Here is a 19,391-nt window from a genome sequence, read left to right as displayed (position 1 = left end):
GGAGAAGGAGTCTTTAAATATGACTGTCATGGCACACTAATAGCAATGTCATAGGGATATTTATAGGTTGTATGGCTCAAATGGGTTTTAAGAAGTGGAAAATGATTAGATTGTGCTTGAACATTTTCCAATCAACCTGGTGCAAGGGCATAGAGGAGGCCATCACGGGGCTGGATGAAAACCTGTGCCTGCCACTTCCAGAAATGTACATGAAATATGCACCAAGGAGCTTGAATATTGCAAATATTCCTAGGCGACTAGCCCTAGTTATTTGGGATAAGTTTGCCTTCAACATGGCCTGGCCAAAAATGGAACATTGCTTTCATTTTCTTATGGGTTAGAGGAAAATTGTACTCACAATAGGGCAAGGATGGCTAACCAATTACCTTAATGTTCATAAGGCGTATGTTCATCCCAGAGTTACCTTTGAAGACATCGACAAAGTAAACTTCAGCACCCCGAATATAGAAAAAACTAGTAGGGAGAAGTCTTCATTCTTGTTCCCCCCATTCTTCAAGGTACAAAATCCCTATGATGTTGCAAAGGTGATAATGATTTTTTGGAAGAAATGATGGTGGTCCTGCATGGTTGGTCTATTAGCAGTTTTCCTTTTTGCTATTTACTTTCGCATATTCAGAGGAATGGGAATTGTTACAAAGATTTCACTATTTTCTATTAGTCTCTATAAATAGGGTATGGTTCTTATCGATAATCTAATGTATAATGTTCATTGTTATATCCAGGATTTTGGGGGATGCAATGTAAAATTTTGATTATAAAATGGAATTTATGAAAACTGACAGACACAATATTATTAAGCTTTTGTAAATTCATATATCTATACACTGTATATTAGCTTTAGTGAACTTTTCAAAATAATTAGATAAGATTATGGTTGCCCGGACTATCCACGCTCTGATATATTGTTTGTATTTCTTTACTTTGTTTTGTTTGGAGATATGGTATTTGGTTGGGGTCAATTTCTTCTTATCAGATGTCTCATTTAAATTTGTTGTTTTAACTATATGTCCCCTGTTAGATAGATTATAGTTTATGCATTCTCATTAAATGTGATTAAGCTATATTGGGATCAATATTGATTTCTGTTAATTGGGTTTCAGATGATAAATGATTTAGATTTTGGTAGATTTTTACTTTGTTCAATTAGTATATGGTTATAGTTTAGTAGGAATGGTAGAGCAGCCTTTGAGCATATTATCTTTTTTAGAGTACCCTATGGGATTTATGTATCTCCTCTGTAGTATGGTATTGGTTGAGCAGATCTCAAGAGTTATTTTTCTATTTTTTCTGAATGGATGTTATTAATGTTGTTTTAATTTTCAACAAGCTAGGCACTGTTTGTAGGGTTATCTTTTATTAATGCCCCTTCCTAATATTTCAAGGAATGTAGGGTTTAATAAAAGTTTATTAGTCTATTATTCATTCTTGTTAGGTTTATTAGTTTATTATTTGTTCATTTTAGATTTATTTATATGGATTTGGTTAATAATATTTCATTTAAAATTATCAAGAATAGAATCAATCATTTCGATTATTCGGCAAAATGATCCTTGCTCTGAGTTTTGTATTTTAACTAACCTCTGCAAGTGATTAGTTGGTTGGTTGGTTCTGCTTTCCCGTCCAAACACTATTTGTTAGAAGTTATGAAATATTTGGTGAAGATGTAATAATAAGGGGTATTGCCCCCTTTTATTAAATGTAATTTAATCTAGGTATCAGCTTACTAGGGTGTGCCCCTTTCAAAATGTAATAATATACGAAATTTGTCCCGGTCTCTGTTCTTTCCTACTAGTGCACATTTGAATGGAGAGAAGTTATTGTAACTTATCATTTTAATTAATAAAATTTATCATGGCTTTGGTCGTTTACCGATTAAAAAAAAAAGAATAAGGAAAAATAAATTTTAAATTTTAAAATGTTAAATATTCTTAAAATAATTTTAAAATAATTTTAAAATATTCTTAAAAAATTAATAATCCTTTTAGATAGACTCAAATTAGAATATTTAATGGGTAGTGGTGATGGTCCATTTCTTTTCCAATCATTTAGAGTTCCACTATTGATTGTATAAAATAAATGTTTATTTTAAAATTAAATATAACATTTTATTATTAATATCAAATATTTATATTTTTCAATTATAAATTTAATTATTTCAAAATTTAATAAATCTAAGATATTATTTAAAACATTAAAGAAAAGGAGAAATGGTCAAATTTCCCAAGAGCTGTGAAAATAAAATTTATTTCTTTTTCTTCTCATATGCGAGAGCTAGCACATTTCTTATACAGATTTCTACTATTTGACTAAATGATACAAGTGTGAAATGGGTTCTCTTCGAATCTTAAGAGGTAAACCGCACTCAGAAAAAGGATGATGAATTCACACTCAACAATCACACCAAACATGACATAACCTCTATGAGGTGTAGCATGAAATGAAGCACCAGAATCTAAAACCCATGAATCATCAACACTCTCTAAAGATAGAAGCAAAGCATCCTCTTCGGATTTGTTACTTACCACATTTGCCTCCTTGTCTCCATCTGATTTATCTCTTTCATTTTTCTTTCGATTCCAGCAATCTTTCTTTTTGTGCCCTAGTTTCCCACAGTACCAGCAATCATTTGGTCCTCTCGATTGAGACCTTCTCCCCTTTGACTTTCCTCTTGATTTCGCACAATTTCTAGAGTTACTTCCTCTTTCAGTCATTCTGCCCCTGCTTTGTGCATTTAAAGCACTTCCTGATGTAGATCCACCTGAGGATTTTCTACGAGTTTCCTCACTTAAAATAACACCGATCACATCATCATATTTTAGGGTACTAGATCCAGGAACAGAATTACTCACCGACATTACCAAGCCATTCCAGCTTTCAGGTAAAGAACACAAAATCAAGAGAGCCCTAATTTCTTCATCAAAATTGATACCCACAGAAGATAATTGACTAGTAATAGTATTAAACTCATTTAAATGATCTGCAACAGATCCACCTTCTGCCATTTTCATATTAAATAAACGCTTCATGAGAAATACTTTGTTTGAAGCGGAGGGCTTTTCATACAGTGTTGCTAGGGTTTTCATCAAATCTTCTGTCGTCTTTGCTTTTGTAATATTAAATGCCACTAATGGTGCCAAGCATAACCGAATGCTTCCGAGTGCCTTTCTATCCAAAAGATCCCATTCTGCCTTTGACATAGTTCCCCGATTCTTGGCTTTGCCTTCCAACGGCTTACATAAATCCTTCTGATATAGATTATGGTTGCCCGGACTATCCACGCTCTGATATATTGTTTGTATTTCTTTACTTTGTTTTGTTTGGAGATATGGTATTTGGTTGGGGTCAATTTCTTCTTATCAGATGTCTCATTTAAATTTGTTGTTTTAACTATATGTCCCCTGTTAGATAGATTATAGTTTATGCATTCTCATTAAATGTGATTAAGCTATATTGGGATCAATATTGATTTCTGTTAATTGGGTTTCAGATGATAAATGATTTAGATTTTGGTAGATTTTTACTTTGTTCAATTAGTATATGGTTATAGTTTAGTAGGAATGGTAGAGCAGCCTTTGAGCATATTATCTTTTTTAGAGTACCCTATGGGATTTATGTATCTCCTCTGTAGTATGGTATTGGTTGAGCAGATCTCAAGGGTTATTTTTCTATTTTTTCTGATTCGATGTTATTAATGTTGTTTTCATTTTCAACAAGCTAGGCACTGTTTGTAGGGTTATCTTTTATTAATGCCCCTTCCTAATATTTCAAGGAATGTAGGGTTTAATAAAAGTTTATTAGTCTATTATTCATTCTTGTTAGGTTTATTAGTTTATTATTTGTTCATTTTAGATTTATTTATATGGATTTGGTTAATAATATTTCATTTAAAATTATCAAGAATAGAATCAATCATTTCGATTATTCGGCAAAATGATCCTTGCTCTGAGTTTTGTATTTTAACTAACCTCTGCAAGTGATTAGTTGGTTGGTTGGTTCTGCTTTCCCGTCCAAACACTATTTGTTAGAAGTTATGAAATATTTGGTGAAGATGTAATAATAAGGGGTATTGCCCCCTTTTATTAAATGTAATTTAATCTAGGTATCAGCTTACTAGGGTGTGCCCCTTTCAAAATGTAATAATATACGAAATTTGTCCCGGTCTCTGTTCTTTCCTACTAGTGCACATTTGAATGGAGAGAAGTTATTGTAACTTATCATTTTAATTAATAAAATTTATCATGGCTTTGGCCGTTTACCGATTAAAAAAAAAAGAATAAGGAAAAATAAATTTTAAATTTTAAAATGTTAAATATTCTTAAAATAATTTTAAAATAATTTTAAAATATTCTTAAAAAATTAATAATCCTTTTAGATAGACTCAAATTAGAATATTTAATGGGTAGTGGTGATGGTCCATTTCTTTTCCAATCATTTAGAGTTCCACTATTGATTGTATAAAATAAATGTTTATTTTAAAATTAAATATAACATTTTATTATTAATATCAAATATTTATATTTTTCAATTATAAATTTAATTATTTCAAAATTTAATAAATCTAAGATATTATTTAAAACATTAAAGAAAAAGAGAAATGGTCAAATTTCCCAAGAGCTGTGAAAATAAAATTTATTTCTTTTTCTTCTTATATGTAGCACATTTCTTATACAGATTTCTACTATTTGACTAAATGATACAAGTGTGAAATGGGTTCTCTTCGAATCTTAAGAGGTAAACCGCACTCAGAAAAAGGACGATGAATTCACACTCAACAATCACACCAAACATGACATAGCGGCCATCACAAACAGATTCCATTTAAACTGATAATTACGGATGTTACCGCGCGCACTCATAAATTAAATTATGGACCCCATCCAACGTCCATCCAAAACCAACAATAATAACAACTGCAATCCAAAACCAACAATGTCCCTTCAAACGTGGAAATTTTCTCATAATTAGTTATATAGCCGGTGGAAATTATGCAGAGTACCGTATCAGGTAAAGTGATTTACGCCTGGTTGGAAAACATAACTTAAATTCGCAAAAGAAAAAATTTAAGTATCGTTTTATAGTTAATTAGTTATACAAGAGATTTTAAGATTCTATATTTTCTTCATCTTTTAATAATGAAAATTTCTTACATTTTTATATAATTATTTTAATATTATAAAATGCCTATTAAAAAATGTTAAACTATACATATTGTTTGAAAATAAAAAATAAAAAATTATCATATTTATTTTAGTTCTCTCAAAAAAATTCTATGTAAATGTAAAACAATGAAATATTATAATATTTTATGTAAAATAATAAAATATTATAATAACTAAGAATATTAATAACTTTTCTTAAATATTTCAAAACTAATAAATAACAACATATTTTTTTACTGTTACATATCTTGACTAGCTTAATTTACATAATCAATTTCAAAATAATAATAATAGGCATTATCTAATCTTTCCAACCTTTTCCTTAATTAAATTTACAATTTCAAATACAACTTCAAAGGGCTGGGAGATTTCTCATATTCCCTAATAAGTGTAAAATAGAAAGGAAGTGTATTTTATATAAGAAAGGATTGAGAAAATATCTTAAATGGCACTCAGTGACACGCACTCTTCACTTTGCAATTGATAGATACATTGAAAACTGGAAAGCGATCTTGTGTGGAAATTATTGCTCAAATACTTTTCTGTACATTGATAAAAAGACTACAGAAATTTCGAGTCTTGATATTTTCTACTCAGCAAAGACTTTGTTTGGAACCATGAGAAAACAATTGACGTACTCAAGGCACAGCGTGTGTGGGTTTTTTTGTGTTATAAATGCTCATCGATTTGCAGCCAATTTGATAGATAGAAGAGGAAGCCTCAATTCGTAGCGTCTCAAGTAAAAGATGGGCAAATACTTTTTATTGCTGCTGCTGGTGCTACTCTTGATGGGCATGCTGAGCACCTGCTGTTCCTCCTCATCCACCTCAATCTCATGGGGAGGGTGCCCTCCTGAAGAAAGAAGTGCTCTCCTCTGCCTCAAACAAGAGCTGGCTGATCCAGATGACCAGCTGAGCTCATGGAAGGGGCTCTACTGCTGCTCCTGGCTGGGAATCGCCTGCCACAGGGTCTCTGGCCACGTGGCTCGTCTCGATCTTAGCACCACCTTTCGTTATTCCTTGTCAGCAACGGTGAAGAATTCGATCAGCCAGATATTCTCTGCCTTATTCCAGCTGCACCATTTTGAGTACCTCGACCTCAGTTATGTTGACTTGTTCCCACTCCGCTTCCCTTCACATCTCCCCATTAGCCTCGCCAGATTGACCCATTTGAGCTTCTTTGTGTTGGGTGATGCGATGCGCTCCCCTGCTCACAGGGGGTTAATTATGTGGTGTTCCATGTTCACTAATAGTCATGGCAGTCATGGCTTTTGGTGCAACGGCAAATGGGCCCTGCAATTGGTATTAGAGCCTTGTTTTGGCCTGGTCATGGGCTCAAATCTCCCCGGTGCCTTCTCGACCCAGACTTTCTAGACATCATATAAACCCAAACCTTTCTAGTACAATCATCAAGAAAGGAAACAAAGAAATTTGCGCCTCCATGGGAGGTTACCTCTGTTGGACCGAAGACATCTGAGTGCACCAACTCCAATGGTGTCATCTTCTTGTCAATATGTTTGGAGTGTCGCTGAGAGGAATGAATTGTGAAGGCCAACAGACACTCGTGTTTTTCCCTCCATTTATTTTGTCTCTTCAGATGATCATTTGTGATCTATAAATGTTGATCGCATGTATTGTAAACTCAATTATTCTTGGGTGATGCGACGCGCTCCCCTGCCCAAAGGTGGTTAATTATGTGGTGTTCCATGTTCACTAACAGTCATGGCAGTCATGGCTTTTGGTGCAACGGCAAATGGGCCCTACAATTGGTACTGCGGAGCACGTCGCATCACCCAACACTTTGATTGTCGGCTTACTGGCCAGATTCCAAGTGAGATTGGGAACATATCTACCTTGGAATATCTGGACATCTCCTTCAATCCTCATCTGGAGATGAGGGAATCAGACTCCTGGATTCGAAATATGTGAGGCTTGGAGAAGCTCCACATGAACCATGTGAATGTTACATCTAGTGGAGGTGATGGTGCACTGGTCGAGAATGTTGCGTCCCTCACCAACCTCACAACACTATGGCTATCAGGGGTGTCAAGTACAACTCTCTCTCCTCTTGTCAACTTCACCTCCCTCTCCCATCTCCACCTTTTCAATAGTGATGTTGCCCACCAACCATTTCCCATCTGGATTTCAAACCTTACATCTTTGGTTACCCTCGAGCTCTACAACTACAGTCTCCGTAGTTCCATCCCTTCCATCGTGTTAGCTCTTCCCCACCTGAGCAAACTTTACTTGTTCTACAACCCTGATCTCAGAGTAAACCTATCCTCCATAGTGCAACATGCTTCCCAACTCAGCATGCTTGGTATTGTCAATTCAAATGTGGGAGGGGTGATTCCAAATTTGATTGGGAATATGTCCTCCTTGACCATGCTAGGTCTTTCTCATAACAAAATTGAAGGCATTATCCCTCCTGCTATAGGACATATGTTATCATTGACCATCTTGGATCTTTCTCATAACTCACTTAGAGGCAATATTCCATGGAGCTCTTTATGTGGACTATTAAAGTTGTTGAAACTTTCCCTCATGTCAAACCAATTAAACGAGAGTCTGCCATCTACTATCAATAATCTATCTTCCCTGGAGCACCTCTATCTCAGCGATAATTATTTGAGTGGAACTTTTTCACTTTCTCAGTTAGATGGTTTGACAAAAATGAAAATATTGGATCTTTCCAATAATTTCTTGACAATAGATATCCATCCCAATTGGATCCCTAAATTTCAGCTCCAATATTTGTATCTCAGTTCATGTAATTTGCATGGTGATTTTCCATCTTTCATATCCACTCAATACAACATAAAACAAATAGACTTATCTAATAATTCTTTGAGGGGAAATATTCTTGAGTGGTTGTCGGACCTCACAGTCTTGGAGGGACTCAATCTCTCACACAATAAATTTGAAGGAGCACTGCCCTCAAAGTTCAGTGCATTTGATGTTCAGTATGTGGACTTACATAGAAATAATTTGCAAGGGAATATTCTCATGCCACATCCTAATGTAAATTTTTTTGACATGTTAGAGAACCAGTTTGAAAAGATTAGTCAAACAAGCCAAAAGAAACATAGCTTGAGCCGACTCATTTATTTGTCACTTGCAACTAATAGAATCAGCGGTGACTTTCCACATTCTATTTGTGAAGGTCCTCCTTTAGAGGTTCTAGATTTGTCGAAGAACAAGTTTACAGGTAATTTTTTTGCAAGCTTTGGTAATTGTTCAACAACATTGAAGGTATTGAATCTAGAAAAAAATCAATTCAAAGGTGAGATCAAGAGCATGGTTTGTCTTCAAACATTAAAATTAGGAGGTAATAAACTACAAGGGCCAATTCCATCTTCATTTCAAAAGTGTACATCTTTAGAGATTTTAGATTTGGGATATAATAACATGGATGGAGAAATCCCAAATTGGTTAGGTAATTTGACTGATCTCCGAATTTTAGTACTCAGATCAAATAGATTCACGGGTGAAATACCATTACAATTGACAAAACTACAACATCTTCAAGTCTTGGTTTTGTCAAATAACAATTTGTCTAGAGCTATTCCAAGTAGCTTGAGTAACTTGGAAGCAATGAAGAATCAAACAGAAAGCTCAGATGTCCTTCAATATTCAAATTCTAGCTCAAAGCCTTACGTAGAGAAGATGGAAATAGTTAACAAAGGCCAATTCCTAGAGTATGAAAAATCTTTGGCAATGGTTCGATGTTTTGATCTCTCTGGCAACAACTTCTCAAGTAATATTCTAGAAGTCATTGGGTACCTCATTGGCCTAAAGTTTCTCAATTTATCAAGAAATCATCTCAATGGAACGATTCCCACTTCTTTTGGAAATCTTGTGAAATTGGAATCACTTGATATTTCAAAGAACAATATTATTGGAGATATTCCTAGAGAGCTACAAGTTCTTACATATTTGAGTTACTTCAATGTATCTTATAATAATTTATCTGGTAGAATACCAGTAAGGGGTCAGTTTCTTACATTCAATGGTGGATCATTTTCCAACAATGCATATCTTTGTGGACTTCAGGTCAACACAAATTGTTCCTCTTCTCCTTCTCCAAATTTTACTCACACTCAAGATGTAAATGATGAGCAATGGGATGATGCTTGGTGGAAAGTAGGAGTTGGGTTGAGTTTTGGATTTGGGTTTGGAATTGTCATTGGAATATTATGTTTAAGTAAAAAATGTCACTTTAAGTGCTTCAAGATCATGGATGAAATTATTTTCATTCTTGATCAAATTGTTCCAAAAATCAAATTTTAATAAAGCTATTTTAATCTCCTTCCCTTCCATCTTCGAATGATTCTCTTTGTTTCACTTCTCAAGTGTGGATGTATATGAATATCTTCTTATTTCTATTCATATTCATTGGTTGAAAGTATTATTTGAAAGAGAGTATATTATTTAAGGTATCTATATATGACATAAAATTAAATAAATAATCAAAATCAATTCAATTGTATATATTCATTTTGTCTTTTTTTGGGTAAATCTTAGTAGCAAACATTATTTCGCATTAATTTCTATTAAATGATGGATTTTAGGATAACATTATTTACCACATATTATTTATAGCCAATTTCATAGAGTACGAAGACAAAGCCTCAATTCGTAACGTTTTGGGTTTATTATTAATATTATCGAGATTCAGAGGGTGTCAAGTAAAAGATGGCCAGAGACATGTTTCTGCTGCTGCTAGTGCTACTCTTGGTGGGCACCTGCTGTTGCTCCTCCACCTCAATCTCAATCTCATGGGGAGGATGCCCTCCCGAAGAAAGAAGTTCTCTCCTCCGCCTCAAACAAGGGCTGGTTGATCCATATGACCAGCTGAGCTCATGGAGGGGGCTCTACTGTTGCTCCTAGCTGGGAATCGCCTGCCATAGGGTCTCTGGCCATGTGGCTCGTCTCGATCTTAGCACCACCTTTCGTTATTCCTTGTCAGCAACGGTGAAGAATTCGAGCAGCCAGATATTCCCTGCCTTATTCCAGCTGCACCATTTGGAGTACCTAGACTTCACTTTTGTTGACTTGTCCCTGAAGATTAACGCCAAGATTGCTGCTACTCGGAAATAGAAAATTCCAGTACCACCACGGTTCACAACAATTAAAATTAGAACTTTTATGCATAGTTGTTAGATTGCATGGTTATCGATAGTTTTTTAGTAATTTCTAAATTTGATGGTTAATAATGCATGCAATCATGCTGAAGATGCCATATAGAACTTGAGATTAGGTAGTAGTTTTAATTAGTTATTTTCTAAATAAGTATACCAACAATGGTATTAAATATAATGGTTTTTTTGGAATAGTATAATCTGCAATAAAAAAGTTGTTTGATTCTGCTCTTAAAAAATAGAGTGTACTTTGTTTCTTCATTGTTGGAGGTTTGTTTATTTGCTTGTTTATCATCTTTGTTGTTATAGATTGGATTGTGCAAGTGTTCATATTCAACATTTGGTATCAGAGCTGAAGGTGTTTGGAAGACAACAACATGGCAAACAATTTGCAAATCCCAGAGTTTGATGGAGTTGATTACCAATATTGGTCAATCAAAATGAAGACTTTTTTGATTGGAAAAGATTTTTGGGAGATCGTTGAATTCGGATATGAAGAGCCTGCAGATTGGAATACTCTCCAACCTAATGATAGGAGATTGAAGAAAGAAGCTGAGAAGAAGAATGCAATGTCATTGTTTCACATTCAGATGGCTCTTGATAAGAGCTTGTTTCCCTGAATTGCTGATGCACAGACAACAAAAGAGGCTTGGAAGACTCTAAAAGATGCTTACCATGGCAATGAACAGATCAAGGTTGTGAAGCTACAATCTTTGAAAAGAGAATATGAGAATTTGAAGATGAAGGAGACAGAGAGTGTGGGAGATTTTTGTGTGAGAGTGAAAGATGTGACTAATAAAATGGCCACTTTGGGTGAATCTATTGCTCAAGAGCAAATAATACAAAAGATATTGAGATCTCTAACCCCAAGATGGAATATTGTAGTAATTGCCATAGAAGAAAGCAAAAATTTAGCTACCATGGAGTATGATGAATTGGTTGGATCTCTTATATCACATGAGGATAGAATAAGGGACACATCTACCAGTGTTAACGAGAAGGCTTTTGCTTCCCAAATGCAAATTTCAAAGAACGATGGTGCTAGTAGCAGTAGTAACAACAACAAAGGCTCGGGAAGGGGCCAAAATCAGAATTTTTCAAGAGGATCTAGAGGAAGAGGAGGTGCTCAAGGAGGAAGAATAATTTATTGAGTGTTGGGCAGCTATGTGAGAAGAATTATAGAGTGGTATTTGAGAACATGCAATGTACTATCTATGATAAGAATCGGAAAAATAAAGTGATTACAGTTGTTCCTATGACAAAGAATAGGATGTTTCCTTTGAAGTTTGGTCAAAATGACAATCAGATTGTCAATATGGCTTATGAGGATAAAAGTTGGTTGTGGCATCTCAGGTATGGCCATTTGAATTTCAATAGTTTGAAGAATCTAACATCAAATGCATTAGTTCTTGGATTGCCTAAGGTTGAAGAACATAAACAGATTTGTGAAGGGTGTGCAAAAGGGAAACATTCAAGGGAATCATTTCCAAAAGGCAATGCATGGAGGGCCCAATACCCACTTCAGCTTATTCATTCAGATATTTGTGATCCAATGCAAACACAAAGCTTGGGTAAGTCATCATATTTCATTACTTTTATAGATGATTACTCACGAATGTGTTGGGTATATTTTTTGAAGACTAAGGATGAAGCCTTTGATACATTCAAGAGGTTTAAAGCTCGTGTAGAGAATGATAAAGGGAACACAATCAGATGTTTGAGAATAGATCGAGGAGGAGAATTTTGCTCAAACGATTTTCAGAATTTTTGTGAGAGGAATGGCATCAAAAGACAACTCACAACTGCATATACACCCCAACAGAATGGAGTGGCTGAAACGAAGAATCGTACTGTGGTAGAAATGGCAAGGAGCATGTTACAAACCAAGGGTTTGAACAATTCTTATTGGGCCGATTCAATTGCTACAACCATATATATTCTCAACAGGAGTCCTATAAATGCCCTACACAAGATGACTCCATATGAAGCATGGTATGAGAAAAAGCCTAACATAAATCATTTTAAAGTTTTTGGTTGTTTGGCTTATGTTTGCATCCCTGATCAGAATAGGCAAAAGCTAGATGCTAAAAGTGAATCATGTATTTTTGTGGGCTATATTGAGGAAAGCAAAGCTTATAGATTATTCAATCCTATTACTAATAAGATTTTTGTTTCACGAGATGTAATTTTTGATGAAGGGGGAGTTTATGGTCATCAAAAACAACATGTTGGAAAGCCAAAATCAGTTTTGGGTGATGATGATAGTGCTGATAATGATAATGAGCAGCTAGCTAATGGTTCTATTTCAAGATCACCAAGCCCACCAAGAAACCCCTCACCAATCCCAAGAGCAAGTCCATCCTCAAGTCCTCCAAGGAAGGTAAGAAGATTGAGTGATATCTATGAGAGGTGTCAAAATCAAGCACATGAAGAAGATCCAATAGGTGAGACAGTAAATTTTGCATTACTTGCTAAAGCTGATTCTGAGCCATCATGTTTTGAAGATGCATGTGCTAATGAGGTTTGGATACAAGAAATGAATGAAGAGATGGATTCCATTGATAGGAATGAAACATGGGAGCTTGTAGATCTTCCACATAAGAAGAAGAAGATTGGCACAAAATGAGTCTATAAGACCAAGTATAATAGTGATGGGAGTGTTGAAAGACACAAGGCAAGATTGGTTGCTAAAGGTTTCACTCAAAGGTATGGCATTGATTATGAAGAAACTTTTCCACCAGTAGCAAGACAAGAAACTATTAGGATGTTAATCTCTCTTGCAACTCAAAAGAAATGGAGTATTCATCACATGGATGTGAAAAGTGCCTTCTTGAATGGGTACTTAGAAGAAGAGGTATATGTGGGACAGCCACAAGGTTTTGAGATTCAAGGCAAAGAAGATTATGTCTACAAGTTGAAGAAGGCTTTGTATGGCCTCAAGCAAGCACCACGTGCATGGTATGAAAGAATTGATGGATATTTTCAGCAGAATGACTTTCAAAGAAGTAAGAGTGAACCTACCCTTTACTACAAACAAGAAGGTAATGATATTCTTATTGTGAGTTTGTATGTTGATGATTTGTTATATATGGGTAGTAGTTCGAAGATGAAAGATGAATTTAAAGTTTCTATGATGAATGAGTTTGAGATGAAAGATTTAGGTCTCATGAAAAACTTTCTTGGCATGGAGGTTTATCAAGGTAAAGATGAAATTTTTATTTGTCAAGAAAAATATGCAAAAGATATGTTGAAGAAATTTGATATGGTAGATTGTAAACCTCTTTCCACTCCAATTGCTCATGGAGTTACATTATGTAGAGATGATGGTGCTAAAATTGTTGATGATACATTATACAGGAGCATTGTGGGGAGTTTGATGTTTTTAACTCACACAAGGCCTGATATTGCTTATTCAGTTTCATTGGTTTCAAGATATATGACAAATCCATCAGAGGAACATATGAAGGCAGCCAAGAGAATTTTGAGGTATGTGAAAAGTACGGTAGATTTTGGCATTCACTATTCTTCTAATAAGTTTGAGCTTGTTGGCTTTAGTGATTCAGATTGGGGAGGTTGTTTGGATGACCGAAAATCTACATCTGGTAATTTTTTTTCTTTGGGTTCCGGTTTAATTACATGGAGTTCAAAGAAGCAAAGTATGGTTGCTCTCTCTTCTACAGAAGCAGAATATGTTGCAGTCACTTCAGCTGGCACACAAACTTTATGGCTTAGAAAGCTTCTTGAAGAAATTGGAGAGATACAGGTTCAGCCTACTGTGATTTTTTGTGACAACATAAGTGCCATTAAATTGGCTAAGAATCTGGTTCATCACAGTAGGACCAAACACTTTGATTTGAAACAACATTTCATCAGAGATTTGGTACAAAATAAAGTGGTTGAGTTGAAGTACATCAGCACAAAGGAGAAAATTGTAGACATCTTCAAAAAGGCAGTTGCAAAAGATCAATTTTTGGTACTCAGAGATCGAATTGTCAGTCCTCTCAGCATCAAGGGGGAGTATGAAGATTAACGCCAAGATTGCTGCTGCTTGGAAATAGAAAATTCCAGTTCCACCACTGTTCACAACAATTAAAATTAGAACTTTCATGCATAGTTGTTAGATTGCATGGTTATCGGTAGTTTTTTAGTAATTTCTAAATTTGATGGTTAATAATGCATGCAATCATGTTGAAGATGCCATACAGAACTTGAGATTAGGTAGTAGTTTTAATTAGTTATTTTCTAAATAAATATACCAGCAGTGGTATTAAATGTAATGGTTTTTTGGAATAGTATAATCTGCAATAAAAAAGTTGTTTGATTCTGCTCTAAAAAAATAGAGTGTACTCTGTTTCTTTATTGTTGGAGGTTTGTTTATTTTGCTTGTTTATCATCTTTGTTGTTATAGATTGGATTGTGCATGTGTTCATATTCAACAGTCCCCTCTTCCCTTCCCTTCGCATCTCCCCATGGCCCTCACCAGATTGACGCATCTAAGCTTGGAAGATTGTTGGCTTACTGGCCAGATTCCAAGTGAGATTGGGAACATGTCTACCTTGGAATATCTGGACATCTCCTACAATCCTCACCTGGAGATGAGGCGATCGGGCTCAATGTGGATTCGAAACTTGCGAAGCTTGGAGGAGCTCTACATGGACAAGGTGAATGTTACATCAATTGGAGGTGATGGTGCACTGGTCGAGAATGTTGCATCCCTCACCAACCTCACAACACTGCGCATGTCTGGGGTGTCAGGTACAGCTCTCTCTCCTCTTGTCAACCTCACCTCCCTCTCCGGTCCTGGCCTTACTGATAGTGACATCGCCCACCAGTCATTTCCTATCTGGATTTCAAACCTTACATCTTTGGTTACCTTTGACCTCTTCAACTACAATCTCCATGGTTCCGTCCCTTCCACCGTGTTAGCTCTTCCCCACCTGAGAAACCTTTACTTGTTCTACAACCCCAATCTCAAAGTAAACTTATCCTCCATCGTGCAGCATGCTTCCCAACTCAGGAGCCTTTATATTTATAGTTCAAATGTGGTAGGAGTGATTCCAAATTCGATTGGGAATATGTCGTCATTGACCTCCTTATATCTTAACGATAATAAAATTGAAGGCATTATCCCTCCTGCTATTGGAAATATGTCTTCACTGAGTCACTTGGATCTTTCTGATAACGAAATTCAAGGCATTATCCCTTCTTTAGTTGGGAATATGTCGTCATTGACTGTCTTCGATCTTTCTCATAACTTGCTTAGAGGCAATATTCCATGGAGCTCTTTATGTGGACTATCAAAGTTGCTGGTACTTTCCCTCGAGTCAAAACAATTAAATGGGAGTCTATCGTCTACTATCAGTAATCTATCTTCCCTTAAGTGTCTTTCTCTCAGCGATAATTATTTGAGTGGCACTGTTTTACTCTCTCAGTTAGATGGTTTGACAAAAATGTTTTTATTGGAGCTTTCCAATGCTTTCTTGACAATAGATATTCATCCGGACTGGATCCCTAAATTTCAGCTCCATTATTTGGATCTCAATACATGTAATTTGCACAGTGATTTTCCATCTTTCATATCCACTCAATACAGCATAAGCCAAATAGACTTATCTAATAATTCTTTGAGGGGAAATATTCCAGAATGGTTGTCGGACCTCACACTTTTGGAGAGACTCAATCTTTCATACAATCAATTTGAAGGAGCATTGCTCTCAAAGTTCAGTGCATTTGATGTTCAGTATGTGGACTTACATAGAAATAAGTTGCAAGGGAATATTCCAATGCCACATCCGAATGTGCAGTTTCTTGAAATGTCAGATAATCAATTTGAGAGGATTAGTCAAGAAAGCATAAACAAATACAGCTCTAGCCAACTCATTTATTTTTCACTTGCAAATAATAGTATTAGTGGTCTCTTTCCACATTCTATTTGTGAAGGTCCTTCTTTAGAGGTTCTGGATTTGTCAAAGAACAAGTTTACAGGTAATTTGTTTGCAAGCTTTGGTAATTGCTCAACAACACTGAAGGTTTTGAATCTAGAAAAAAATCAGTTCAAAGGTGAAATCAAGAGCATGGTTTGTCTTCAAACATTAAAATTAGGAGGTAATCAACTACAAGGGCCAATTCCATCTTCACTTCAGAAGTGTACATCTTTACAAATTTTAGATTTGGGATATAATGACATGGATGGAGAAATCCCAAATTGGTTAGGTAAGTTGATTGATCTCCAAATTTTAGTACTCAGATCAAATGGATTCACAGGTGAAATAACATTACAATTGACAAAATTGCAACATCTTCAAGTCTTGGTTTTGTCAAATAACAATTTGTTTGGAGCTATTCCAAGTAGCTTGAGTAACTTGGAAGCAATGAAGAATCAAACAGAAAGCTTAGATGTCCTTCAATATTCAAATTCTAGCTCAATGCCTTATGTAGACAAGATGGAAATAGTTAACAAAGGCCAATTTCTAGAGTATCAAAAATCTTTGGCAATGGTTCGATGTCTTGATCTCTCTGGCAACAACTTCTCAAGTAATATTCCAAAAGGCATTGGGTACCTCATTGGCCTAAAGTTTCTCAACTTATCAAGAAATCATCTCAATGGAATGATTCCTGCTTCTTTTGGAAATCTTGTGAAATTGAAATCACTTTATATTTCAAAGAACAATGTTATTGGAGACATTCTTAGAGAGCTAAAAGTTCTTACATATTTGAGTTATTTCAATGTATCTTATAATAATTTATTTGGTAGAATACCAGTAGGGGGTTAGTTTCTTACATTCAATGGCAGATCATTTTCCAACAATGCATATCTTTGTGGACTTTAGATCAACACAAATTTTCCCTCTTCTCCTTCTCCAAATTTTACTCACACTCAAGATGTAAATGATGAGCAATGGGATGATGCTTGGTGGGAAGTAGGAGTTGGGTTGAGTTTTGGATTTGGGTTTGGAATTGTCATTGGAATATTATGTTTAAGTAAAAAATCTTGCTTTAAGTACTTCAAGATCATGGATGAAATCATTTTCATTCTTGATCAAAATGTTCCAAAAATCAAATTTTAATAAAGCTATTTTAATCTCCTTCCTTTCCGTCTTTGAATGATTCTCTTTGTTTCTCTTCTCAAGTGTGGATGTATATGGATATCTTCTTATTTCTATTCGTATTCATTGGTTGAAATTATTATTTTAAAGAAAGTATATTATTTAAGGGATCTATGCATGCCATAAAATTAAATAAATAATCAAAATCATATACAATGCAAAGAAATTAAAAAAATAAAAACATTCAAGTAGTCAAAATGTTCACTTAGATCTGGGAAATTGGAGAATTTGGTAGATGCACTCTACTAGGGTTTAAGAAACTATACGGCTCTTGCCTTGAATCCTTTTGTGTCTTCTTTCTATCATACTAAATTTACTGCATGATTTTTCAGGTTTATAATAGCTTTGGCCAGTTTTGGTCAAGCAGTTGATGTTGATGCTGGAGCTTCTACTATTGGTGCTGATGGCTCCCCCAAGAAAATGTCCCACAAGTTTGCACCAAAGGTGTTCCACGAGGTTATTCCTCTCTTGATATTTTTCTTAATGTTAATATCTTGGCAATACATGTGCATGACTTGAGAAGAAAACCCTAATAAGGTATTTTGTGGGTTGCATTCCTTCTGAAAGCATACTTAGAGAGTAGATTGCCAAATTTTAGGTTCCTTATGAAATATGTCTTGAAAGCATACAAAGCCTCACCAAGGGGTTTTTTTGTTTCCATTTACTATCCCTAGCCAAACTAACTAGGTATTTTTTTGTGGTCCCTAGACTGTTGGGTCTTCCCTCCTAGTTTTTGCAGAGGTGATCACAAGATTTTACCATCTCAAAATGAAAAAGTGCATTAAGTCCCTATGTGGGATAAGTGTTTAGTCTCCCATTGCCTTGTTGGTCCTTCTTTCATGCTATTTCACAAACTATTGGTAAGGTCATCTACATATTTCATGCTAAATTTAATAACACTCAGCCTAAAAGAAGAGTTTGTGTAGAGTTGACCTTCACAAGACCTAAATAAATGATTGATATCTAGATTGGCAATACCACCTCACCCAGAAGGTCAAGATTCTCTACTTAAATTTATTGAACACTTATTATCAGTGTCAGTCTATTGAGATTAAGATCAAGGATTTCCCATTGGTTGAGTATAAAAAATAGCCTCCCAAATAGCTCAATCCAGTTGAGGCCCCAAAAAAAGATGCATGGACGACTATGGTGGATAAGGGAAAAAGTTCTTCAGCTTTCAAAAATGTTTTATCAACTACTTCTTAGCCTTCCTTGGAGCCTGTTCGGCCAACCCCTAATATGGTTCCTCTTGTTTTGAAGGTTTCTTTTCTCATGGTGTGTCCTTCAAACCCTACTTTCCAGGGGATGATGAAAGCCTCTATGAGTGTTTTCTAGTCCATTTGAGTCTGTACTTTGCAATATGATTTTATGATTTCATCCTAATATATTCAATGCTCTCATAGCTTGGATGACTAGTCAAAGAACATTGATGGTGGGGAATATTAGAGATTCATCTCAATAGGAGATTCTTATCCTCTCAAACCCACTATAACTTTCTTTCATAACAATTTATCCTACCTTGGGGAAATGGAGTACATTCAAGACTTTTTATCAAGAATTTTCTTTCATGGAATGTTCATAAACTCACAAACCTCCCTGGAAAATATTTTGTTTGTGATACTAGATGAAGGCTTCATCACCTAGATATTCTTTGTCTCTAGGATGTTAATTTTTTTAATTTTTCATTGGAGAACTTCAAAAAATGAAGCCTTGTACTACATGTGTAATAAATTGGGCCTTTTCAGTCCCTGTGGTAACTACCACACCCTAATGGGGTTTGACATACCTAGTCCAGCTTTTGAGCTAGTTTTGACAAGATATTTAAGAAACTCATATCATCAATCTTTCTTCTCATTTTTTGATGATTGAGGATTACATGTCATTCCCTTTCTGATGTGACCTTGTGAAATTGCTATCCAAGATCTTCTTCTTTTTTATGTGACAAATTGTGCAGTAGCTCTAATA

General features: G+C 35.2%; 2 pseudogenes; both read left to right on the top strand.

Annotated features, from left to right (window-relative positions):
- The first annotated feature begins 5,648 nt into the window (after positions 1 to 5,648).
- Positions 5,649 to 9,491, top strand: LOC149564980 (uncharacterized; annotated as a pseudogene).
- Positions 9,492 to 9,874: 383 nt separating this feature from the next.
- On the top strand, positions 9,875 to 17,387 carry LOC149564979 (uncharacterized; annotated as a pseudogene).
- The last annotated feature ends 2,004 nt before the right edge of the window (positions 17,388 to 19,391 follow it).

This window comes from Cupressus sempervirens, chromosome 3 (assembly GCF_028749045.1).
Source record: "Cupressus sempervirens isolate cs-2001-9-10 chromosome 3, ASM2874904v1, whole genome shotgun sequence".
NCBI lineage: Eukaryota > Viridiplantae > Streptophyta > Pinopsida > Cupressales > Cupressaceae > Cupressus > Cupressus sempervirens.
Note: the sequence above shows the minus strand (reverse complement) of the source record. Positions and strands in the feature narration are given on the sequence as shown.